This window comes from Aotus nancymaae, unplaced genomic scaffold, assembly GCF_030222135.1.
Source record: "Aotus nancymaae isolate 86718 unplaced genomic scaffold, 86718_ANA_hifiasm-v0.15.2.pri h1tg000029l, whole genome shotgun sequence".
Lineage (NCBI taxonomy): Eukaryota > Metazoa > Chordata > Mammalia > Primates > Aotidae > Aotus > Aotus nancymaae.
This window is the reverse complement of record NW_026988442.1, coordinates 78064712-78088250: the sequence shown is the minus strand read 5'-3', so window position 1 is coordinate 78088250 and position 23539 is coordinate 78064712. Positions and strand designations below refer to the sequence as shown.

At 39.4% G+C, this 23539-nt stretch overlaps 1 protein-coding gene across 2 annotated transcripts in view; it reads right to left on the bottom strand.

The window, feature by feature from the left end:
- Positions 1-14127, bottom strand: part of NCKAP5 (NCK associated protein 5) — a 970844-nt gene extending 956717 nt beyond the window's left edge. The window contains exon 1 of one of the 2 annotated variants that reach the window (XM_064382824.1): positions 13974-14127. The gene's annotated coding sequence lies outside the window, so the exon portion shown is untranslated. Of the gene's footprint in view, positions 1-659; positions 732-13973 lie in introns of those variants that run through there. The other variant, XM_064382825.1, reaches the window with a different exon arrangement.
- Positions 14128-23539: the final 9412 nt, after the last annotated feature.

The following is a 23539-nucleotide window of genomic DNA, read 5'->3' as shown; positions in this document are numbered from 1 at the left end:
CTTAGAACAAGTGTGAGAAATAACAAGGATTGATGAGAGTGGTAGGTGTAGGTGGGTGTGAAGAAGATGAAAGAGAGATGTTTTCCTGAATGCATAAGGACAAATGTCAGGGATCCCTGTGGAGCAACTAAGACATCAAGGAAGCAGAAATCAAATTTGATCAGCTAGGAACCTAGAAAACTCTTAGTTAGAATATGCCCAGAAATCACAAACCACCAACTCGAGAGGCTTTGTTGGCCATCAGATATATTTTGGTCAGCTTATGAAATGCTTTTAAAAAAATTAATATTAGCATTTAAAATGGAGAGATTTTGCCTAAAAGTCAAAATTTTCAGCTTTCTTTTGAGTAACTGAAAAAAGTAAAACACGGAGTCAATTTCTTTTCTGCAACAGTTGCTGGTGCCAAGCAACAGCTACATCCTTCAGGTATTTAACAGGACACGCTCTCCAGTTCGCCCACACTCACGAATCCCTGCCATCCATCGCTACCACAATGCAATCCAGCGGCAGTTCCCTTACCATGCAGCTGATTTTCTTTTTCTCACTCCTGGCAGGTTTCCATTATTTATATCACCTGCATGGCTTTTGCAGCTATTTGAATGTGAAGGTCTCCCCACCACCCTCTCATACCCACGCTCCTTCCCCTGGCCATGCCTTACCACAGTCTGTAGTTCATCTAGAATCCTCCTTTCTCTGTGTTCACTTATTAGAAACAAATCAGGATTCAATCCTGGGCTACTTTGTAAGCATTGTAATCTCTGGGAAAATAGAAAGACAACGAATAGAAAAACATCTGGACATGGAGCCGGTAAACTGAAATTCAATTCCCACTAATAACTAGAACTAACTTATATTGTCGAAAAAAATGTGGGTTCAGATCCCAGATCCTTAATTTTCTAGTTTGAGATCTTGAGCAGCGTGCTAACCTGTCTAAAGCTCTCTCCTTATCTGTGAATGTAAATATTTGCCCTACCTGACTCACAGGATTGTGGTAAAAACCAAAGAAGATATCGTAAGGAAGTGATTTAGACAGTTCCTAAGACTAAATCAGTTTAAGATAATTTTTGGCCAGATTATTAAATTACTTTGCATGGGTTGATGAAAAATCTACCTCACCAGATTTTCCAAACTCTCTCTCTCTGAAAAAGCAAATAGTATAATGATATGGCTCTCAATATCCTTTTAACATTTGCCCAACTCTGTATGTTTTTTCCAAGTGTACAAAAGTGTTTTAAGTGTGTGTATAGGCTTTCTCCCTAATTCTCTAGAACACTCAACTGACTAAAAATCTGTCTTCCCCGTGTCTACAATGCCCACTATTTCAGGTTTCCATATATAAGAAATTTTTAATTGGCTTATAATATATTTCTGGTTTGTACTATAAACATGTGTATACACTTAACTTGAATTAGTAGATATAACAATGGCATTCTGATTTACGGAACCTAAGAAAGAGATAATATAAAGAATTTGATCACAATGCTATTAGGTTGGTGCAAAACTGGTTGCGGTTTGCATTACTTTCAATGAAAGTTTTCTTGAAAAGGCAGTTTTCTCATCCTCACCTCTGAGCTTTCATAGAGCTGAAGAGAGTTAAGGTCTTGTTCGAGATGAGGCTTTGGCTTAAGGAAATGTTCTGGCTGTTTTGGTCTTCCTTCAAGACCACTAAATGGCAAAGCTGCAATTACTTTTGCACCAACCTAATAATAATTCTAAGATTAAAAATATTTTCTGAATATTAAAATAATAGGTATTTATGACATATAAGTTGGTTATGGCTATAGTTAGTGTTGTAGGCAGAGGCACACCATGGCGATATTGCAGGTTGGGCTGCTAACCACTGCAGTAAAGTGAATATTGCAATAAAGGAAGTCACGCAAATTTGCTGGTTTCCCAGTGCATATAGAAAGTTATGTTCACACTATGCTACGGTCTTTTAAGGGTGTAGTAGCATTATGTCTTAGAAACAATGTGTATATCTTAATTTAAAGATACTTTGTTGCTAAAAATGCTGATTATGAGTGGTCAGCATGTTTAATCTTTTTGGTGGTGGAGCATCTTGCCTTGATGTGGATGCCTATGGACTAATCAGGGTGGTGCTTTCTGAAGGCTGGGATGGTGGTGCCAACTTGTTAAAATAAGAAAAAAATAAAGTTTGACGTTGATTGACTTTTCTTTTCACGAAAGTTTTCTCTGTGATATACAATGCTGTTTGATAGTTGAAGTCAACCCTCTCAAACCCTGCTGCTACTTAAGTTTATGAATATGCTAATCCTTTGTTGTCATTTCAACAATGTTCACTGCATCTTTACCAAGAGTAGATACATTTCAAGAAATCACTTTCTTGCCTCATCCATAAGAAGCAACTCCTCACCTGTTAGAGTTTAATCAAGAGATTGCACCAATTCAGGTATATCTTCAGGCTCCACTTCTTTTTTTTTTTTTTTTGTACTTTAAGTTCTGGGGTACGTGTACAGATCGTGCAGATTTGTTACATAGTTATACATGTGCCACGGTACTAGTTTGCTGCATCCACTGTCAACTATATTAGGCATTTCTCCTAATGCTATCCCTCCCAAATTCCCCTAACCCCTGCTATTCCTTCCCTAGTCCCCCACCTCCCAGTCCCCAGTGTGTGATGTTCCCCTCCCTGTGTCCATGTGTTCTCATTGTTCAACACCCACCTGTGAGTGAGAACATGCAGTGTTTGCTTTTCTGTCCTTGTGTCAGTTTGCTGAGAATGATGGTTTCCAGTTTCATCCATGTCCCTGCAAAAGATATGAACTCATCTTTTTTATGACTGTATAGTATTCCGTGGTGTATATGTGCCACAATTTTCTTTATCCAGTCTCAGAAGGAATGCCACACAACTACAACCACCTGATCTTTGACAAACCTGACAAAAACAAGCAATGGGGAAAGGATTTCCTATTTAATAAATGGTGTTGGGAAAACTAGCTAGCCATATACAGAAAGCTGAAACTGAATCCCTTCCTTACACCTTATACAAAAATTAACTCTAGATGGATTAAAGATTTAAACATGAAGCCTAACACCATAAAAACTCTAGAAGAAAACCTAGGCAATACCATTCAGGACATAGGCATAGGCAAGGACTTCATGACTAAAACACCAAAAGCAATAGCAACAAAAGCCAAAATAGACAAGTGGGATCTAATTAAACTCCAGAGCTTCTGCACAGAAAAAGAAACTATCAATAGAGTGAATCGGCAATCAACAGAATGGGAAAAAAATTTTTCAATCTACCCATCAGACAAAGGGCTAATATCCAGAATCTACAGAGAACTTAAGCAAATTTACAAGAAAAAAAAAAAAGAACCCCATCAAAAAGTGGGTAAAGAATATGAACAGACACTTTTCAACAGAAGACAGGCTCCACTTCTAATTCCAGTTCTTTTGCTCTTTCTACCATATCTGCAGTTATTTTCTCCCTGAAGTCTCAAACCCCTGAAAGTCATCCATGAAGGTAAAATCAACTTCTTCCAAACTCCCGTTAATGATGATATTTTGACTTCCTCCCACAAATCACAAACGTTCTTAATGGCATCTAGAATGGTGAGTTCTTTCCAGTAAGTTTTCAATTTAGTTTGCCCAGATCCATCACAGGATCTGTAAGACTGTCTATGATGGCTTTAGTCTTACAAAATGTATTTCCTAAATAATAAGATTTGAAGTTTAAATTACTTCTTCATCCTGGGCTACAGAATGGATGTTGTGTTGACAGACATGAAAGCAACATGAATCTCCTTGTACATCTCCTTCGGAGCTCTTGGGTGATCAGGTGCATTGTCAATGAGCAGCAATATTTTGAAAGTAGTCTTTTTTTTCTGAACAGTAGGTCTGAATGGTGGGCTTAAAATATTTAGTAAGCCATGCTATAAACAGATGTGCTATCATCCAGGCTTTGTTATTTTATTTTTAGAGCATAAGCAGGGTAGATTTAGCATAATTCTTAAGGATCCTAGAATTTTTGGAATGTTAAATGAGCATTGGCTTCATATTAAAGTGAATAGCTGCATTATACCCTAACAAGAGAGTCAGCCTATCCTTTAAATATTTGAAGCCAGGCTTTCACTTCCCCTCTACAGCTTGAAAGTCCTAGATGATATCATCTTTCAATATAAGGCTATTGCTCCTATATAGAATACCTTTTTTTTTTCATAAGATGGAGTCTCACTCTTTCACCAGGCTGGAGTGCAGTGTTGCAATCTTGGCTCACTGCAACCTCCATCTCTCAGGTTCAAGCAATTCTTCTTCATCAGCCTCCTGAGTAGCTGATACTACAGGCATGTACCACCAAGCTAATTTTTGTATTTTTAGTAGAGACAGGGTTTCACCAGGTTAGCCAGGATGGCCTCGATCTCCTGACCTCATGTTCCACCCACCTCGGGCTACCAAAGTGCTAGGATTACAGGCATGAGTTACTCTACCCAGCCAAAAATCTGTTGTTTAGTATTGCCACCTTCACCATCCATCTTAGCTGGATCTTCTGGATAACTTACTGCAACTTCTGCATCAGCACTTGCTGCTTCACTTTGCACTTTTATGTTATAGGGATGGCTTCTTTCTTTAAACCTCATGAACCAACCTCTGGTAGCTTCAAATGTTTCTTCCGCAGTTTTCTCATCCTCACCCACCAGTTTTCAGAGTTGAAGAGAGTTAAGGTCTTGTTCTAGAAGAGGCTTTGGCTTAAGGAAATGTTATGGCTGGTTTGGTATTCTTTCAGGACCACTAAAACTTTATCCATAACAGCAATGGACCCTGTTTTTGCTGTTTTTGTGTCATTCATTGTTCACTCGAGCAGCACTTTTAATTTTCTTCAGAAACATTTCCTTTGCATTCACAACTTGGCTAACTGGAGCAAGAGGCCTAGCTTTCAGGCTGTCTCAGCTTTCAGCACGCCTTTTTCACTAAGCTTTACCATTTCTAGCTTTTAATGTTAAGTAAGAGATGCACGACTCTTCCTTTCACCTGAACACTTTAGAGCCATTGTAGGGTTATTAACTGGCCTAATTTCAATACTGTTGTGTCTCAGGGAAGTGGAAAAGCCAAGGATAGGGAGAGAGATGGGAGAATGGCAGGTTGGTGGAACAGTCAGAACACACACATTTATTTTAACTTCACCCTCTTATATGGGCATAGTTTGTGGTACCTCAAACCAATTACAATAGTAAGATTTAAAAAATCACTGATCACAGATCACCAAAGCAGATATATTAATTCTAATAAGTTAAAAGTCTGAAATATTGTGAGAATTACCGAGATGTGACACAGAGATACAAAATGATCACATGCTGTTGGGAAAATGGTGCTGTTAGACTTGCTCAATGCAGGGTTGTCACAAACCTTCAGTTTGGAAACAATCATAATATCTATGAACTGCAATAAAGCAAAGCACAATAAAACAAAGTATTCCTGTGTTTATTGTGGAGAAATACTGTTAACATTCATTTTCAAATTTTTCAAAATCACTATTTTAAATGACAGTGTAATGTATTTCATCTTATGAATGTAGCATTTTTATTTATTTGATTCACAATGGTTAATGATAAATCACCATTAATCATTTTATAAATGAGCTATGTTTTACTTATATTAATATTTATGAATTAAAAACAAATTCAGCAATACAAAAATATAAGATGAAAGTAAAAATTATCTTCTCATTTTAATGAAAGTAATTTCTAACTTTTATTTGTATGTAGACAGACATATGTAGATAAAGACATCTTTAAAATGAATTCCTAATTCACTTACTTTTAGCCCACATTTACCACTTACTATATCATAGTCATTATTCCAATCAACTAGATCTACATCAGTTTTTAATGGTTTCACAGTATTCTATTCACTATTACCTATCTAACAATCACCTACCGATGGACTTCAGATTATCTTCAGTTTTCACTCGTTTTTTTATGTTTTACCATTAAAATTGTAATGAATAATTGTACAAGTAGATATTTGTACAGATCACGTATTTCCTTTGAGCAGATTAAATTATAACAGAATATATTAAAATACTCTAAATTAGAATAAATTAAAACACTCCAACATCTATTGGTAAAATGCTTTCCATAAAAGCCACACAAATTGGCACTCCACCATCAAATTATGAGACAGCCAGTCTCATAACAACCCATCTCATATCTGATCAGAGTATTACAGCAAGATGCAGAGAAAGATATAAAATAGTATATCATATAAGTCTGAGAGGGAGGCAACTGTCAATCTTGTTGTAGGATCTGTAAAAACCAGGGCAATAGAGAAAGGACCTAAACATTTTGGTAGAACTGAAATGGGAAGGCATGCAATCTTCATTTCCTTTAAAATTGGGCCAGAACCTAGCTTCTTCATAGATCCTTAAAAATATGTGATTTCTGCTCATTCAAGATTGAAAGCCTGATTAACACATTCAGTCTCTTACCTTCCCATATTCTACCAACTAAGTCTAATTACCTATTGTGCTAATACCTGCCTCTCTTTGAAATGCAAAATCATAGAGAGCCTAATGAAATGAGAACATGGTCCAAGTATTGGATAATTTCCTGGTGATGATGTGACAATAGCAACCTGTGAAACTAGGGTTGATGACATCATCCTGAGTCATGGAAGCTCTAAACATCAGTCAGCCTCTCTCTTTCCTCTCATCCTTTATCCTCTTTCCAATCCATCTCTGCTGATTCAGCCAAGATGTCTGCTATATCTGTCACACTCTCTCCAAACCAACAACATTGGTTTGGGTTCTCCTCAATCTCTGGGAGGATCATTTCCGTAGTTTACTAACTGCTGTCCTCAGGCTGTTTTCCACTCATACCCTGACAGAGCTGATTTCCTATCCTAACTAAAGCCCTTGCTGACTTCCTACTGCCAACAGGACTGATCCAAAGGTATGTTGGTCAAAGCAGAAGAGTATAACTTACTTAAAATTTCATTTCCTTGATTTCTGATTGTAAAATATTTGACATGTGGCATATTGACATCTATTTACACTTTTGCCTTATGCTCAAAAATCGGTAAGGTTGACTGAACTCTGAGGTGTCCAATTAACCAGTTTCCTTAAATAGCATTTTTAATCATGTTTATTGGGATATAATTTATATGTAATAAAATTTTCCTTTTCAAAGAGCACAATTCAGTAGGTTTTAATATATTCATAGAGTAATACAATCAGCACCACTATCTAATTAGAGAACATTTTGTCACCCCAAAAAGAAAGCCTATACCCATTCCCAGTTACTTCTCGGTATCACTTGTCCGAGTCCTTAGAAATAACTACTTTCTTTTTCTTTTTTTTTTTTTTTTTTGAGACGGAGTTTCGCTCTTGTTACCCAGGCTGGAGTGCAATGGCGCAATCTCGGCTCACCGCAACCTCCGCCTCCTGGGTTCAGGGCAATTCTTCCTGCCTCAGTCTCCCGAGTAGCTGGGATTACAGGCACGCACCACCATGCCCAGCTATTTTTTTGTATTTTTAGTAGAGACGGGGTTTCACCATGTTGACCAGGATGGTCTCCATCTCTTGACCTCATGATCCACCTGCCTCAGCCTCCCAAAGTGCTGGGATTACAGGCGTGAGCCACCACACCTGGTCACTACTTTCTTTTTCTATGGATTTGCCTATTCTGAACATTTCACATGGAATTATACACTATGTGACCTTTTACATTTTGCTTTTTAAACAACATAATGTTTTCAAAGATCAATCATGTGGTATATAAATCGGTGTTTTATTCCTTTATATGGCTAGATAATATTCTGTTGTATGAATATACCACATTTCCTTAATCCATTTATCAACTGATTGTCGTTTGGTTCTTTCCACTTTTGGGCAAGTGTGCATAATGTTGCTATGAACACCCATGTACAAGTTTAATGTGGACATATATTTATAGTTCTTTTGGGACTATATGTAGTAGTGGACCCGATGGATCATATGGAAACACTAGGTTTAGCATTTTGAGAAACTGCCAGATTACAGTCTGGCAGTTGACTGGTAGTTGACTGGTAAATGACTACTACTGTTTTAAAAGTGTCTACACATTCTCATCAGCAATGTATGAGGGTTCTAACTTCTTCATATTCCTGCCAACATTTATTATTGTCCATCTTTTTTTATCATAGCCATATTAGTGGGTAAAAAGTGGTAACTAATTTGGTTTTTATTTGTGTTTCCCTAAAACTAATAATGTTGAGCATATTTTATGCATATAGGTCATTTGTATTTCTTCTTTTGTGAAATGACTATTTGAACTGTGCTCATTTTTTAACTGGGTTGTCTTTCTACAGCTGAGTTATAAGCTTTCTTTGTATATTCTAGTTAAATAATACTCTTTTGTATTTTTATCCTACTTGGAGTTTATTGAGCATCTTAGATATGTAGATGTATGTCTTTCATCAAATGTGGCATGTTTTCAGCTGTTATTTCTTCAAATATTCTTTCTGTTCCTTCCTATCTTTCCTTTTTCTCAAACTCCCATAATGTGTATATTGGTATCCTCTTTCTTGAACTCTCATAGTATGTATTTAACATATGAATGTCCCAAGGAAAGCATCTTTGCACTTAATAAATTCTGAGTCAGGTAAAATAAAGATAAAACCTGAGAGTGGGAGTTTGCAGGGAACTGGCAGAAACAGCAAATTATGACAATTTGGGGGGGAATAAAGTTTTGTCCCTTCCAGTAGTTGCTAGGATGGTTGAAATTCTATTTAACATTATAGTCATTAAACAGTGATACTTGGTAATAGTAGTGACCTAGTAGTGACTAGGCTACTGGTTTACACAGCTCCTGCAATCACAAAATTGTTAGTTTTCAAGCTAGGAAGAGGGGAATGAAAATAGGGCAAGTTAAATGCCATACAGCTCACTGTTCTTGCTGAGATTCAGCTAATTTTTCCCCTGAATAAATGCTCCTCAGATTATTGCAAGCCTTTCTTTAATTTCCTGAGCTCCAGAAACATTGATTTTGGTTATTTTTGTCAGTGTCTTCTTGCTCTTTTGGAGAAGCAGATTTTCAGAGGTCCTTACTCCACCATTTCAAAAGTACTTCTTCCCCCTAACATTCTTAGAAACTAGAAACAGGGGTTTAAGTGGTTTATTTTATCATGTATATTGTTTTCAAGTAATATTTCTTGGGTGCCCCACCTCTGGCCAGATCCTCTTTCTTCAGAGGTATCTTTTTGAGTCCTCTAAAACTTAAAATATAAAATTAATTCCAACTTATTCTTTTGTTATCACAAAGTCACTGCTATTACCAAGTATCACTGTTTAATGACTATAATGTTACATAGAATTTCAACCTGACAGAAACCAAAGACTTAAAAATTTTAACCAAACATACAGCATGAGGGTGAAGCATTGTCCAATTACAAGAGAAATATTCTATTATGTAGGATTTTCATTCTAACAGAAAAATTACTACCTTGTATATACCTTCTTGTTACTCTTAATCACTGCAGCATGAGTTTTCTCCTACCTCTTCTAGACACTCATCTATAGACCCACAGATTGGGTGGGTCTATAAATGTTGATATTCAGCAACATTTAGCAATGATCCAGAGCCCTGTACAGATACCTCAGTCCAGATAAATAGATTGCACACAAAGTAGATTAATGCAATAGATTAACCAGCCACTAGGATGAAAACAAAACAGAAGATTCTTCCGTGAATGTGCAACAACCAGAAAGATAAATTGTATGTGGGATTATAACTGGAGGTTAAGAACTAAAACATAGATTTCAGAAAATCATGGTATTAAATCTGGCTCCACCACTCACCAGCTCTGTGACTTGGGGAAGCCACTTTATCATGTAAAGCCTCTACTTCTTCTCTGCAAATAGAAGTAATACCTGCTGCATCAGGATTTTGTGCAGATTAAATGGGATAATGCATGTGTAGCATATAGTGTAGTGCAGGGCTTATAATAAGCCCTCAGTAAATGACAGTGTTAGCTGGTAACCTGAATACTCCCATTCCTGAGCACGCTGACTAACTGCAGCTATATGAATATATTTCAGTCTGAAAAGCACGGTATGTTTCAAAGGTGAGATTGTTGCCTATAAATAGTCTCCATGTCCCACCTCAGAGCTCTTTCTCAGGCTAACTCATATATATGAATCTCCCTTGTGTGTACTACATGCTACCTTATTACAAACCACAGACTTCAAGAAAGCGTGTCTTCCATTCATGAATGCATAAATATAGCATCAACATTTATTGTGCGTATTTCACGTGGCAGACACTAACCTCAGCACTGGTGTAGGGTGATGAACAAGGTCCCTACCCTCATGGAGATTACTTTCAACTAGAGGATGCAGGCAGATAATAGAGACTTCATTTCATCATTAGAGACTAATAAAACTAAGATTTTAAGCCAGATATTTCCCTAAGTCCCTCATAGCTTGAGCTCTGTTGTGATTTATATTTCATCCAGGACACCTCCATTAGTGGGATTTGAAAGTTAGAATGAAGATCAGGAGTTCTAGGTGCTCAGTTTCTGCTGTTCCTGCCAGAGGTGTCAGGTAATTTGCAACATCTGTAGCAATGGCCCTAATATCCTATCTCTAGCTTCACTTGTTTCAAGAAAGAAAGATGCTTGTTGGTGGAGGAGATGAGAGCAGAGGCAATGTGATCCTAGAGCTAGTGGTGGTAGCATTAGTGCAATGGTTTGAATATCTGTCTCCTCCAAAACTCATGTTGAAATAAAATCCTCAAAGTGGCTGTATTAAAAGGTGGAACCTTTAAGAGGTAACTGAGTTATGAAGGTTCTGCCCTCATAAATGGAACAATGAATTCATGCATTAATGGATTAATTGGTTAATGGATTATCACAGAAGTAGGACTCGTGGTTTTATAAGAAGAGGAAGAGAGAGCTGAGCTCGCATGCTCAGGCTTCTCACTGTGTGATGCCCTGCGCCACCTCAGGACTCTACAGAGTCCCACCAGCAAGACAGAGGTGGCCCCTCAAACTTGGACTTCCCAGACTCCATAACTGCAATGAATTTGTAAATAAATCTATTTTCTTTATAAATTACCCAGTTTCAGGGCATTTTTTCTGTTATATGCAACAACAACAACCACAACCATGGACTGAGACCATCAGCTTCCTGAGTCCCAGCTTTGTGATAGTGACAGAGACATAGTTGTAAGCTCTGCCTGCTCCCCGATTTCTTCTATAAGGAAGGAATGCCTGCTCAAACCAGTACACAATTCCTTTCTCCTTAAACTAGCTGAAATAGACTATGTTGTTACTGAATCCTGACCAAAACAGAGAAACAAATAAGAAAGAAACGAACAAATAAATAAACAAGTTAAGCATTGATTTCAGTAAATACCATGAAGAAAGAGTGATGAAAGATGAGGAAAGATTTTTCAGATGGACTTTTTTCAAAAGGCTCCTTTGACAAAAATGAATTTAAACAGAGACCTAAAGGAAAGGAGGAGCTAAGAGAAGAATCAGGGAAAAAAGACTTCCAGGTAAAGCAAACTTCAGCAGCAAAGGCCCAAAGATGGGGCAGGGTTTGTTGATTTCACTCATAATTGAGGACAGCGTCTTTGGGAATTTGGGACAAATAGCACACTACGAGGCTAGAAAACTAAGCAAGGACCAGAACTTCTCAAAGTGTGGTCCAGGGACTGGTGACAATATGCAAACTATTTGTGGCCGATCTGTGATAAGTATAAAAATTAAGAATAAATATTTAGAAGTTTTGTAGCAATATGACATCACCACAACATTCATGCAACATTTCTATCATATTTAAAGAAACTATCAGTGCATAACAAATTAGAAATTTAAAACACAAAACAGGTCCTTCATCATAGATAGTTTAGAAGCGTTGTTCTATATGTCTGGCCTCTCAAACTTTTCCTTTATAGAGCCCAGTGGTAAATATTTTAGGCTTTTCAGAGCCATAGAGTCTGTGTTGCAACTACTCAGCCCTGCTGTGGTGACACAAAAGCAGCCGTAGATAAAATGTAAACAAATGGGTGTGGCCGTGTGTCAGTAAAACTTCATTTACAAAAAACACATGGTGGCAGATTTGGGCCTGTGATCTGTAGTTTGTCAACCCCTGTTCTAGGCCATAGGAAAGAGACTGGACTTGACTTTAAAGCCAACAAAACCACGTGATTAACGGATGCCATCCTTCCCTCTTGATCCCCTCATTACTTCCTGCCCATATTTATAAAGCCTTTGTGTGACTGACTCAAAATCAGAAAGGACCTTGGAACTCCTCTAAGCTCTAATTCCATGCTCCTCTTTTAGCAATCTTGACAAGCGAAGTTCCTGCTTACAGGACTTGTGTCCAAAGGCAGAGTTCCTTTTGTCTCTTACCTGTATCCCCCCAAAATGATGATGACACCATATACTCTGCATTAACCTGATGAGCCACTCAGAGCTCTACGTGAGGTCACAGTCTTATGTTCTCCAGGACCTGGCCAATCAATCACAGGTTCGCATCGTCCTCTGAGTCATTAGGTCACCTCCACTGCCCCATTTTCAGAGGTGTGCCATCCCACTTTTCTTTTCTGCAAAGCTGTGCTTTTGTCCAAATGAACCTCTGTGGCCACCATGCATCTCTGATGCTGTTATGTCTGAAATGGTTGCATTGGACAGGCAGCACACCACATGCGTAGCCTTGTTTTTCTCTGGGCTCAAACACAGCCACAGACAGGAAAGCTTTCTGCGTTCACACATGTCTCTATCACACAGCACCCATTTCATAAACACAACCCACCAGGCACACAGCAGAACACCTATTCCCTCCACTGGAGCATAGACCACTGTGTGTGTGAGGAGGTGGATTCTCCCCAGTAGTTCTCTCACACAGAGGGTATAGAGCTGAGGCAGCTCTTTTTGAAATCTCTTTTATTTAAGGTTTCTTTCATTGACTCAGGACAAACTGAATGGGTAAAACTTTGCTGTTGCAAGTTTCCTTAAAATATCCCCTTCTGGGCCTACCACCGTTTATCTTGGCAGCAGGTAGCTTGGAGAATTTTGGAAAGTCTCAGCTTGGCATAGCCTCAGAGCTACTGGCACATTAAAGATTAATAAAGCACATTTAACTGAGTTCAGGACGCTGCAATGCGATCCTTCACCGTGAAATGTGCAAGATTCGTTGTTTTCAATGAACAAAATTGGAGCCAGAAAGGGTCTACCGTGACAAACTAAGATAGGAAAGAATCAGGAACTGTGCATGTCTTTCACTGGTCAATTGATGGGTAGGAGTCAATGCTCCTGCTCAGCCATACTCTAACTTAGCATTCCCAGGAATTTAAGATCAGCATTTGAGTATGACCCAAGAGCTGGGTATTTATTGAACTTGCGGCACCGCAGAAATCATGCAACTGCACCTGCCTCCTTAAAATATTAGAAAAAGATGATCCAGAGCGAATTCCCAAGTCGGCAGCTTCCCCAGTGAAAATCAGGATAAAGCAAGGCATTTCCAAATATTTTGGCTTTGCTTTAGTAAACCAGAATGTTTGGGTCTGGCTGAGTATTAACCCAGGAAGAAGGAAAAAAGAAAAAAAAACCAACACTATTCACATGCATAGTGTGGGGCTGGCTGCAGAATGAACCAGACAACATGAAAATGAAAATAAAAATTAATCAGGCATATACATCCTAACTGTTGGTTCCTAGGAGGAATTAATCTCCAGACACCTGGATACACAGCAGCAAGTACTGGGCTAGGTCAGCAAAGGCAAACATTTTAAAATGTACCATCCTGAATTCTGGAAAAGCACTCGCAGACACCACGTGCCGTGTAATGCCCTGTGTCTATTTACACAGTGAGTGTGATCCCTTCATGTCCTCCAGAAAAATCACAGGCAAACTCTGCACTCTGCAAATCAGAGCTCTAGACCAGAGCACTTAACACATTGGGTGCTTTTCTCTATACCAACATCTACATTCAAGGAAAAAAAAAAAAGAAAAGAAAATTCTGTCCTTACCGAGAAGGCACAGCAGACAGGGACGCTGAATGTTTCACTTTAGCCCACTCATAGCTTTCTCTTTCATTCGATCAATGTTCTAATGCTATTGAGGAGAGTTCCTGGGGTGTTCGGATCTTCCTTCAAGAGTTTTAATCACTGGTTTCCCCAGGCCGGGTTTAACAAACATCGCTGTGTTCTGTCAACATTTGTATGCGGCACCACATTGGGCAACCAGCCAACACACAGAGTTTCAAGAGGCAAGGAGAGAAAACTGACACCCTAACAAACATGCTTCCCTCTTTTGTGTCCTGTAAGGTGGTGCTCAAAGTGTCATCTTTGATTCTGACGGGAGCTAAAGATAGCCTCTTTTTATGACTTTCTCCACTGCCCCCGGACGAACGCCTTGCCGGGCTGCAGGAGCTGGGCTCCGCAAAGTTTGCTTTTTGTCTCACTGCCCTGAAGTTCTCCGCACAATCGCATGGTTTGCCTCTCCACCAGCTGCACTTTAAATGTATTTTAATTGGCTGGAATGTCGAAAGAATCCATTTGGCAGTCGTTTACATGTGAAGCACGCCCAGGGCAGCTGAAAGAGGCCCCAGAAGCAGCCGATTACTTCATCAAAAGCTGCAGTTTGAATACCATTGACTCCTACATAACTACAGTGAACTCAATTCTATAGGCAAGAAGGAGTAATTAATAATTTGCTGAGAAAATTCTTCATTCATCTAAATGCCAAAAAAGCAAAGGAAAAAAGAAATCCCTGCAGACACAACAGTTCTTCTGAAAGGCTTGATTTATAGCCGCCAGTTCTACTCTTCACAAACATTGACTTTGTATAGCATTACAGGAGGGGTCTAATGCATAATTCGGTTTGCCTGAAAAGTTAATTTATTTTCCTTTTGAATGATCCCCTGAGATACATCGTTCTATTACCTCTTTATACATTAGCCATATGCTACAATAAATATTGTCAATACTTGTGGCATTTTCTCGTTCTCTTTATTTTTCTTGGTTGGTTGCAATAATTAGTTTGTGGCCTCCACTAGATCCAGCCACAAATAAATTCACCCTGAGTCAAAGTAGATAATCATTACCACACAGAACTTGCAAGCCACACTGAAGTTTAAAACACTCAGAAAAAAAAGTCCATGTAAACAGATTCTAACATCAAGCTGGTGGGAAAAGGAACATACACACACACACACACACACACAGAGATATGCATGTATGTCTCAAAAAAATCAAAAAATGATAAAACAAGTCATAATACATATAAAATAACAAATAAATGGAATCGTTTTTCAAATGCTTCTTTACCATTGTTTTGCTGAGAAGACTTTTCAAGAGCATATGTAAATTAGATTTACAGATTTAGAATCCCTGGACATCTCAGGTAAGCCTGAGCTCACTCCTCATTAAGAACCCCTGGTTTGGACTCAGTATATCTAGTAAGATCTCAGCATCCCAAGGTTGCCTCTCTCTGGAAAACAGGAGCCAATGAACATTGTCAAATTTGTTCTGATGCCTTTTCCTCACTTCAGTAAAGTTGCCTGTGGTTCATAACAAGATGGCACAAGAATGATGTATGCCAGTTGTTTGGGTGGATTTGTTGAACCACCCAGAGACTAAAACCAGTACCCTGAGTGAACAGGCATCTTTAGCAGGAAAGCAGAGGAGCAGAAGACATGGGGAGAGGATCAGGGTCAGCCCCATGGGTATACAACCTGCATAGTCTCAGTCTCACACAGCCCTGTGCTTACAAAGGACCTGTACTTGGATTAATGCTGTACTGGCATCATCTTTAAATTCTTAACTTCTGAACAAGGGGCCCCATGATTTCATTTTGCATCAGGCCTGACAAATTATGTAGCTCATCCAGAGAGAGATAGTATATATCTAATCTGATTCAACACATGGTTGGAATTGAAAAGCCCTGGGAGGAGCATACTAAGGGTGTGGGTGACAAATACTTGCCCTACTTTTGTCTTGTGCAATGTCCTGCCTTAGATCTTGGAGTCACTGAGATGGTTGAGAAGGATGATTTAGGAAGGGGGATCTCTCCAGTCAACACCGGAGGTGGGAATGATGTGGTAGGTGGTAACTGCTGTGTCCTGAGCTGATGGTCCACTGCTTCTTGTGTGGCTATACTTCATCTGACTGGTTCAGAAAGAGTTTTTGTTTCCCAGACAGTCAGTTCCCCCTGCCATTCTATGGGCAGAAAACTCATGAATATAACCATCATCTATTTTAAAGTTATTCTAGAACCACGATTCAGAGTTTTATGTAGTTAAATTCAGCCCCAAATCTCAAAGGCACTGCTGACTCACTGCTGTGAGGTCTGATAACTCTGAAATTACTAGAATACTATTGAATGATTAGGCATGGGTCACCTTCTGCTCCTAAAGATGTTCTCAAAGACCTACACTTGCGCCCGGATTTTGGCCTGCTCTGGCCTTTGCAGAAACCATACAGAGAAGTTTCCCTTTCAGAAGAGAAGTTGGTCTCAGATGTCAAGTACTTCGTGTTGCTGGTATCCTGTGTCTGTTAGCAGGACTGCTAATGTGCTCTGACACTGGTGTTTAATAAGTAAAACAGATTAGCATTCTAGAAATAGAAGAGAATTTAGAGACTGGCTGATCCAAACTATTCTTATTTTAAGAAGGATAACTGAGGGAAGAAGTGATGAATGACTTCTCAGAAAATTAGTAAAACAATATGTCCAAGTTGCATACTTCCTTTTGCCATATAAGTTCCTACTTTCAACTGCCCAAATGATTTCCCATTCTGACTTGCCTACTGGCTCCAAGGAATCTTCCTGGTTCCAGTCTACTTTTATACTGCCAGAGGTATTTCAAGTACCCAAGTTCTAATTCCTTGTCTTACCCGTATGAGCTACCTTCATGCACAGCATTGAGCATGCCGCATCAAGAGAAAATCTGTTGTTGCAAAGGACACATGGCTTAGCCATTGTTGCTCAAAGATACCTAAGAATTCTTAGTTCCCAGGACATAGATTCCTCTCTGTCACTTACAGACCTTTAGTATGTATCCTAGTAATCTTGTTACACAGGAGTGTGAGCAGCTCACAGTGTCCAGGAAATAGCAAAGTAATCCTGTTTTAACTGCCTCCTGGAGCTTGTAAGCTTGTGCTGCCCTTCTTTGTCCACATTCTGAGTTAAGGTATCAATAGGTCAGAGGTTCCTTGGATTGGGGCTGGCCAATAGGGGGCCTGGTATGGATATATGATGAGTCATAGACACAAAACAAGAAATCATGTTCTGGGAATGCAGAATGATCTATTAGAGTGATCTGGTGGGTTCTGGAGGTCATAGAAAAGACCAGAGCCAGGAAGGCAAAGTGAAGGGCGATATGTAGGAATGGAAAGGTCTTGGTGCTGCAGAGAAGCAAACCAAATTCCTGACTGTGGCTTTTCAGGCACTGACCTTGACTAGACCTGAACTTCCTCATGAGTAGCACAGACACAGCTATGCTACCTATGCCCAAGATTAACTTTGGGATGGGTACACTTGACTTGCTGTCGATCATAGACAGCACTGGAGCCATGGAAGCTCAGAGAACACACAGGGCTCATGTGACAAACCTCTATCAGTCAAGCAAAGGGTCGGAATCCAAGAAGATAAATGGAGCCACAAAGTCCTCGTTTCCAGCAAACCAGAAGACTCCCACAAAGAAGTGGCCAAATCACTGAGAAAACAGTCAAAAGCCCAGGCCACTTGAGCCCTCAGGAAATACAGAAGCAAATCAAGGCAAACGGAGAGTGAATTACAATACTGGTGTTGAAGAGACACCAGCAAGAGGCTTCTGCACAGTGAAGCAGGAAGCCTGCCTGTGGCATGGCCAGCCTGTGGCTTAGCAATATTGTTCACTGGGGAGTAAAAAAAATTGGAGGAAAGGCCAAAACAGGACATTTGGTTGGTTACATTCAATGAGACTCTCCTTGATGGAGCCTATCCTGAATGTCAGGCCTGCTCAGGATCACAGGGCTGGTAAGAAACAGTCTCAGCATGGGGCAGGGCATGAGGCAGCTTCAGCAGCCATAACAAAGTTCCATAGACTGCAGGGCTTAGGCAACCAAAATTTATCTTCTTACACTGCTGGAGGCTAGAAATCTGAAATCAAGGTATCAGCAGGTTAGTTTCTTCCGAGGCCTCTCCTCTCTCCCTGGTTTGTAGATGGCCGTCTTTTTCTCCATGTCTTTACATGGCACTCTTCCCTCTGCAAGTCTGCTCAAATCTCCTCTTCTTACAAAAACACCAGTCATATAGGATTAAGGCCCACCCATATGACCTGATTACTTCTTTTCAAATCCTATCTCCAAATATAGTCACATTTTGAGGAAAGAGGGGTTAGAGCTTCGACATATGAATCTGAGGGCATAATTCAGCCCATAACAGGTGGTTTTCAGATCATCTGAGAACTTGCCACAATTTGTTCCTCTTACTGTGTTGACAGACTCTGTGCTATGAGCCCTGAGGGCCATTTCTAACTTACTCCAAAACCACATTACTATTCGCCATTTACAGATGGGAAAACTTGAGCTCAGAGAGCTTAAGAAATTTGTTGGAGGACACAGAGCAGAGCCATTATGATTTCAGAGCCCAAGCTCTTAATGTGACACTTAGCCACCTTTCTGGAAGTCATGTATGTTGATATATTTGATTAGCATGATTCCTAAAACATCTAGTTCATGGAATCAGTATCTCACACTCCCTGAGCTCCTGGAACATGGTCATGTCAGTTCCACCTTATCAAGCATGTATTGAGCATCTACTGAAGAGGTCAAACTTTTCTGCTTGCTGGTGACTTTGCCCAAAGATGACAAAAGTAGTCTCAGGGGTAAAATAAATTGATCACTAAGTTTCAGAGAGAGATGAGCCCTAAAGAACTAAGTTAATAACTTCATCTCTGGTGAGGAATTTCCCATGGCTAGGAAGAGAGGCTGAAGGGTGATGGAAAATTTTAGGTTGATGTTTAAAATTCTGGAGCCAGGAAACCATAGCTTAGGTCCCTAGGTATGGTTTCCTTATACAAGCCCTAGATGCTATAATTTAGAATCACACAAGAAGCCCTGGGCAAATGGAAGATCACATATGAGGAAGGAAGAGAGGGGAAGAAGGAAAAAAAAAGAAGGAAGGGAGGAAGAAAGGGAAGAAGAAGAGATAAACAAGGTAAAAAGCATTTGACTAACACCTGCCATGTGGCAAGTATTATTTTAGACACTACTTGTATTGCCTTTTTTGGTCCTTACAAAATGCTATACAGTCAATTTGATTTATCCTCATTTTACCAATTTATAAAGTGAAGCTCAGATGAGTCAAAACTTTTGCTCACATAGTCACAGTCAGAAATTGGCAAGGCCAAGGTTTAAACTCTGCTCTATGTATGTTTTCCTTAAACCTTCCTGCCAACCCTTGTTTTTCCTTAAGGCTTCTTGCCAACTCTGAATTAAACAACACAAAGCAAGTAAGCAAGCGAGAAGCTCATGCTAGCAGCCGATTGGACCAGGCTGCATGACACGGCACCTCTAATGGCAACCTGCTCTGCTGCACAAGTCCACTGCTTATGGAGGTCAATGCCTCTGGGTGTGAAACCAGGACATTGATTTCAGAGTAGATTGGCTGCTGGTGAGGTACTGCAATCCAGCGTGAACTGAAGTGAGAAAGGTCAGAGAGGCTGTCTGCTGATGGATAAGGGCACAGCGTTATTTCTCTGATAACAAAATAAATGGAGTTTATTGATGGGCGCTTACTTTATGCAAATGATTCTTTCCTGTGTATTTATTCCTTTGTCACATGGGGATTTGTCTTGGCAAAATATACCAGCTCCAACCACCAGGGAAAATAAATCTTACCAGCCATTCAGAAACCAGACTCCATATTCAGAGCTGGATGAGACAACCTTTTAGTGAAATCAGTGGGCCACTGAGCACCAGGGAATTCAGATGTTGCTTACCCAGTGAATAGACAATGATTTATGGCCAGAAAAGAGAGAGAGAAAGACAGAGAAAGACTCTAAATTGTATTTGTATTCAATGACAGTACTTTAAAGCACCGACATTTAAACAGTTGTTAGAAGATTAAGGCTCAATCAACAATTCACTAATATTTTATAAATTCACAGATGGTGTGCCATATACGGTGGTAGGTGCTGGAAACGAATATAGTTACAACTTTCACTTTATCTTGTCCACTGAAGAATTCATCGAAATAATGAAAGATAAATGAAATAATTGCTATGCAATTTTGAAATGCATTTTTGATAAGCAGTTTTTCCTAATCATTGTCACAAATAGAATCATAATGAGTGCTTGCATACTCCAAAGATTGGATACTGATTAGTTGAGAAAGTAGTTCAACAGCGTGCTTGAAAGCCAACTTAGGCACAGCGCTTTCTATGTAGCAAGCCCTGTTCCAAGTGCCTTGGATAGAATAACGCTATGAAGATAGGTTCCTTTATTACTCCCATTTTACAGATAGAAGAACTGAGGCACAGTTGCTTATCTTCAATCACAATGACATAGTGGGAGAGCTTACATCAAACCCAGGCAGTCTGGCTCCTAAACACTGTTTATCCAGCCACTCATGGCCACACACTGTCCTGGGCTTATGGGTTGAACAATTGTACACAGAGTTCTGGCTCTGTCTGACTTCATTTTATTGCTCTGCCTGGTCTTCTGCTACTTTCTCCAGCAGTTAGGGGTGTCTTCTTTTCATCCTCTATATAGGACTATACAGATACCTACTTTCATAGAGATGTTCTAATAATTGCTTTTTGTTTTGTTTTGCCCAGGAAGACATTTTGCTAAAGCATGCTATACAGATTGACTTTTTTGTCAAGGCTGAGTACTTTCAAAAACAAACAAGTGTTTGTGATCTTGAAATCATAAGATCACAATTATTTTTGATTGGCATTTTTTGTCTGCAGAACTTTCCTTGGCTATTCACTGATAATGTTAATTCTCCTGAGATCAGGGCTTGGGAAAATAAAAACGACAGGCCTAGAGGTAGCATGAAGGGGAGGAGAAAGAGAGAAGTGAGAGATTCTGGGCCTAAGTATCTCTGAAGACTTGTTTTCAGGTTGACCAGCTGCCCAACCCATACCCTCATCCTATAATATATCTCCTTCCTACCAATAAAGAAACCCTTCCACTCAGTTAGAGGCAATGGTTTCCAGTGGAAGGATGACAGTCCTTACAGTCAGACTCTAAAGTCAGCCTCTACTTGGCCATTTACTAGCTGTGTGACCTTGAGTAAGTGACTTGACCTCTCTGAGCATCAGAGTCTTCAACTCAAAGAAAGGAAGGTAAAATATGGCTATGTAGGGAGTACAGAGATTATAAAATGTAAAAATGCCTGGCTTATTAGTGGTCCCTAGTTCATGTTAATTCCTTTCCCTTCATTATCATTCCTGGATTAAAGCTACTAACACAAAGACAACTGGAACATTCTTACTCACAGACTTCTTCTCAAGTACTCTGGCTTTGAATACATTATAACCAGACATTGAGGCTCCTACTAACTTTATCTTTAGCCGCATAAACAAAATTGGTTGCTAAGAGAAGCCCTATGTAATGGTGAATAGCATCATTTAGTTGTTCTCTAGGGTTTCTGAATAAAGTGTGGCTGAATTTCAATTGCACCTGAAACCAGAAAACAACCAGCTCACCAGCTAATATGTTCCCTGGATTTACCTAGTGTAATAAACCTTTAAACTGACATAATAGCAAAGGTACACATAATTATTTAATAGTCTTAATAATCATCTTAAAGATAACTCTTATCCTATGCTTTTAAAGCAGCAAAAACAATAATAGTTTTACATGTACGGTTGCACTTGAAAAGTTAATCTTTCAAAGTCACTACGTGTGAAGGGCGTTTTTCTTACCCTCCCCATCGGCCATTTTTCAATGTCTTCCCTCTTTTCCACTTTTGTCCCTTTTCATTAAATTATGGGAAAGGCATTTAAGAAAAGCAGACTAGGACACTTCCCAGGAAAAAAGACAAAGAAATTTAAATGCAAGCCCAGCAAAGTTAGAAATAATTTTTGACTATACAAATACGGAAGTTTAGAAAATGGCAGTTTCAGGTCCAGCAAAGACATCTGGAATAAATAAATAAATAGTTCCTTATTTATCTGTTTTAACTCAGAAAATGGCTTGAACAATGTGTGAGAAGAAGGAAAAATTTATAATAGCAATCGAGTACAGGGGTCTGACAAGACGTGTGCAAAATGATGACATATGGGAACAAAAAACTTTCAAAGAAGAAATCAATAAATGACCAAAAGGGAAGCCATTTACTTCGAAGCCAAAGATCAAAATAGCGAGATAGTAATTAGAGGATATTCTTCTAGGGCTGAGTCCTTTTATTCTTCACCTTTAGAAGAATACTGACCCAAATGCACATATGTTAGAAGCTTTTTATTTAACATTGATAGAACATCTTGGAAATGAACAATGGGGAGATAACAAAGGCTTTTGTCCCAGACATTGTAGAGTTCCTGGTTTGGGGAAACTGTATAAAAGTTACATCCACTTAGGAGGAAAAATCAAGATGGAAACAGTAAAGGCCTTGTGCTCTGAAGTGCCAGATGAGATCATGGGGTTCACTTTAACCTGCAGACTCGATCCTAACTCCATGTCTAAGTCAGGCTGTACATACTCAGTCATCTAGCTGCCCTTTGTCGCCTTGTTTTCTTTCCTTAATGATTTGAGCTGTGCTTCTTCACACAAGCACACACACACATGCACATGCATACACACACAAACACACCCCACAACAACCCCCGCCACACTTACCTCTGCCCCAGGGATGGAATTCCCCATCATCCCAGCCCACGGTGAATTAGGCATCCTCTTTACCTGCAGTAAGTGGTAAATAGTAGAAAAGTGCCTTCTGCTGGGATTATCTCATGAATACGTATCCTCTGTCCATTTACCATGGATTGTAAGCTCTTTAAGGTAAAGGGTGTAATCATGTACCTCTCTGAATTACAGATTTCTGTATTTTGCACAGGAAGGTGAGCAACAGCACTCCACTGAGTGTACTGGTATCCTTTCTGACATTAGCAATCAGATTAAAATCTGTTCCAACAGAAAGAGAAAAGCAGGTCCTTGAGGATTATTTGTCTGGATCAGTCTCCAGTGAGACTATGCTAAGGATGAGACCAGGAAAGATGCAATCATAATGGACCATCAGCGGCCCAGGAGAGGGTAGATTTCTTCATGGGATAGAACTGCTAACCTGAAGTCAGTATGCTGAGTCCTGCCGCGTCATGTTGAGCAAGTTTTTTTTAAACCTTTTTTGCCTTGATTTCCCCATTTGTAAAATGGGGATTGTAATAGTAAAAAAAAAAAAAAGTCAACAATTACAGAGTGGTCCTTAAGCCTTTAGCAAATAACAATTGATTCGGTCCTTATAACAACACTATGAGGGAGGATCTACTATTACTATTCAAATTTCATAGATTAGGAAACTGAGGCACAAAGAGAATAAATTTCTTGCCCAAGTTGTTGGGAGGATGAAATGAGATGACGGTGTGAAGTGGCCAGCACAGTGCCTGACA